General features: G+C 43.2%; 1 long non-coding RNA gene across 1 annotated transcript; it reads right to left on the bottom strand.

The window, feature by feature from the left end:
• Window positions 1-732: 732 nt before the first annotated feature.
• Window positions 733-3,626, bottom strand: LOC145419945 (uncharacterized). Its single transcript, XR_013901201.1, has 2 exons — window positions 3,362-3,626; window positions 733-3,283 (listed from the first exon to the last, which is right to left on the bottom strand). It is a non-coding gene; the product is annotated as an uncharacterized LOC145419945 (long non-coding RNA).
• Window positions 3,627-3,865: the final 239 nt, after the last annotated feature.

Raw genomic sequence — 3,865 nt, forward strand, 5'->3', positions numbered from 1 at the left:
TAAATACTCGATATCCAAACACAATATTCTCCTATGGAATATTCCATTCAATGGGTAATACTAAACATTACATGATACTTTTTACCAAAAATAAAACACACACCTCTGAAGTGTAGCCATTACATTTTACAATAATACATACAACTCTCAAACAAACAAAACCCTAAAATTGACTTTATTAAATTAAAACAATTTTCTTCCCCCTCTTCACCTGGTTCCTTCCTGTGATGTCAGCACTAAACAGGACAAGCTAACAGTTTAAATAAATGAAATTTTAACTTAACAAACTTGTCAAAATTTATTTAAAAGATGTTATATTAAGTAATCTGTAAAAGTGCAAAACATAAACAAACCCAGGATAGTAAATATTTGCAAGCTACAGAAAAAAAACAAGGTATGGCTAAATCAAAACAAGAATGTTAACTAAGAATAACAAACCTAAACTCTGGGCAAATGGTGTTCTCACCCACATTGTCACAAGCACACACAAAAAAACCCACACTATTGTGAAATTTCTGAATATTTTCACCTCAGAATGAATTTTCCAAATGTCTTTTTGTCGGACAAAGCATACAGAAATAGCTGCATTTAACAAACAAAATGTGTTGTGGTTCAGTCAGGTTTCAGAGCTCATCACAGCACAGAAACAGCTTTAGTGAAGGTTACAAATGATCTTCTTATGGCCTCTGACAGTGGACTCATCTCTGTGCTTGTCCTGCTAGACCTCAGTGCAGCGTTCGATACTGTCGACCATAATATTCTATTAGAGCGATTAGAACACGCTGTAGGTATTACAGGTACTGTGCTGCAGTGGTTTGTATCATATCTATCTCATAGACTCCAATTTGTTCATGTAAATGGAGAGTCCTCTTCACACACTGAGGTTAATTATGGAGTTCCACAGGGTTCAGTGTTTACATTATACATGCTTCCCTTAGGCAGCATCATTAGAAGACATAGCATACATTTTCACTGCTATGCAGATGACACGGAGCTCTATCTGTCCATGAAGACAGATAACACACACCAATTAGTTAAACTGCAGGAATGTCTTAAAGACATAAAGACCTGGATGGCCGCTAACTTTCTGCTTCTAAATTCAGATCAAACTGAGGTTATTGTACTCGGCCCTGAAACTTTAGAAATATGGTCTCTAACCAGATACTTACTCAGGATGGCATTACCTTGGCCTCCAGTAACACTGTGAGGAACCTTGGAGTCATTTTTGACCAGGATATGTCCTTCAACGCACATATTAAACAAATATGTAAGACTGCTTTCTTCAATTTACGCAACATCTCTAAAAGATGATGTCTCAGAGTGACGCTGAAAAACTAGTTCATGCATTTATTACTTCTGGATATTACTTCCAGGCTGGACTACTGTAATTCATTATTATCAGGAAGTCCTAAAAACTCCCTGAAAAGCCTTCAGCTAATCCAAAATGCTGCAGCAAGAGTCCTGACAGGGACTAGAAAGAGAGAGCATATTTCTCCTGTTTTGGCTTCCCTTCATTGGCTTCCTGTTAAATCCAGAATTGAATTCAAAATCCTGCTCCTCACATACAAGGTCTTAAATAATCAGGCCCAATCTTATCTTAATGACCTTGTAGTACCATATCACCCTATTAGAGCATGCCAACGAGCTGTGGGTAGTGACCGAAAAAACAAGATCATAGATACAAGCAGCGGAAATTAGGGTGCCTGGCCTGTCCCTTAAAGATAGCGTGAGGAGCTCAGCCATCCAGGAGGGGCTCAGAGTAGAGCTCCTCCACATCGAAAGAAGCCAGTTGAGGTGATTTGGGCATCTAACAAGGATGCCTCCTTGATGAGGTCTTCTGGGCATGTCCCACCAGGAGTAGGCCCAGGGCAGATCCAGAACACGCTGGAGAGATTATATCCTTCAGCTGGCCTTGGAACGCCCTGGTATTCCCCCGGACAAGCTGGATGAGGTGGCCGGGGAGAGGGAGGTCTGGGCTTCTCTGCTTAGGCTGCTGCTCCCGTGACCCAGCCCAGGATAAGCGGAAAAAGACGGATGGATGACGGAAGACGGATTTTTGTAATTCCTTTCAGTTGTCTTGAAGAATAGTTTTCTAAGCTCCTTAAAGGACATTGCAAAGCACTTTAAGTATTTGCTGCCTTTTTGTTTTGTTCTCTGTCAAGACAATCCTATACTGCTTCATTTATATTAAGGTCAGAGTTCTGAGGAGGCCAATCCATGACTGATAGTGTCCCATTGTTTTCTATCCAGACATGCTTTTACTCCATTGGCAGGGTGTTTGGGATCATTGGGCCACATTCACAAACATTGCACTGCTAGTACATCACTAATGGTTTCAGGTTTTGAGAGTTGAGCCTGACAGTGTGACAAAATGGAACTTCTAAATATGATAATTTAAGAATAGAAATTAAGGTATGAAAACATTGATGAATCACTACTTTGTGTGTGAAACATTCATATGCACATTTATGCACAAATGTGTCCATAGCAAAGTGAGTGGTTATCATTGCCAACCTGCCAATGTGAGGGCGTTGTGGTTCAAGGTCAGAACACCCAATGATATTTGGGCACAACCTGATGACATCGGTTAATTAACTTATTGCAGTTACAGCGCAGATGTAAACATCTGTTTGTTGGGAGCAGTTTTGATTGTACAGTCTGACAGCTGCAGGAAGGAAGGATCTGCAGAAACGCTCATTCATGCATCTAGGATGCAGCGGTCTGTCACTGAAGGAGCTCTGCAGTTCAGCAGCATTTACATGCATGGGGTGGGAGACTCTGTCCATCAGAGATGTTATTTTGGCCAGAGTCCTTCTGTCTCCCACCACCTGCACTGGGTCCAGGGTGCATCCCAGAACAGAACTGGCCTTCCTGATGAGTTTATCCAACCTCTTCCTCTCAGCTGCCGATAAACTGCTGCTCCAACATACCACACTGTAAAAAATGACAGATGCCACCACAGAGTCATAGGTCTTTAAAAGCGCTCCCTGGACTCCAAATGACCTCAGCCGCCTCAGCAGGTAGAGTCTGCTCTGACCCTTCCTGTCACGGTCTGGCTGGCAGATCGTGGGGAGATGGGGAAATAGGACCCAAACGCTGGACTTAATGGAATGAACAGTGGCTTTATTTACAGTGAGGTAATTGTACACCACACATTGAATCTCCAAAAGTGCTCCCTCGACTCCCGTGACGTGTCTTCTCCCAAGTGCTGGTATCCCGTGCTCTCTGCCCCTGTGCCTTCACACACCCCGTGTGTCTTGCAGTCCTGTGTTCCGCTGTCCTCCTGGGGAAAAACACAGACACAGCCGTTATGGCACCAACTCCGGCAGGCATACACTTTAACAACACTAGAAACACTGACATGGAGTCTAACTCAACGATCCTGCGCCGGAGGAAGCTCCATCGCTCTGTTAAGTAGCTCCCCCGACGATCCTGATCAGAAGCAGGTGTGTGGTAAGCTAGGCGTGACCAGCAGCTGGCAGGGCCACACCCATCAGGCCTGCAGGTGGCTGTCCTTCATCCTCCAGCCACACACACACACACACGGAACACAAGAGCACAGTGCAGCAAACATACATCCAATACACTAATAACAATAAAGGTCCACACTGTTCACGAACCCCGAGTCCCCGGCACCGGGTCCGTGACCCTTCCTGTAAAGAGCATGAGTGTTGTGGCTCCAGTCCAGTTTATTATTCAGGTGAACACCTATAAGAGTCCACTATCTCTAAAAGCTATCTAAAAGCTGCAGTTGCTTGCAAACAAACTTAAGGTGGAAGCACTTTAGGGTGTGTAACATAAAAATGACAGCTGTAACATATCATTTAATCTACTATTAGACTTAATAGACTTCAAGACTATTTCT

This window comes from Astatotilapia calliptera, chromosome 14 (assembly GCF_964374335.1).
Source record: "Astatotilapia calliptera chromosome 14, fAstCal68.1, whole genome shotgun sequence".
Classification (NCBI taxonomy): domain Eukaryota; kingdom Metazoa; phylum Chordata; class Actinopteri; order Cichliformes; family Cichlidae; genus Astatotilapia; species Astatotilapia calliptera.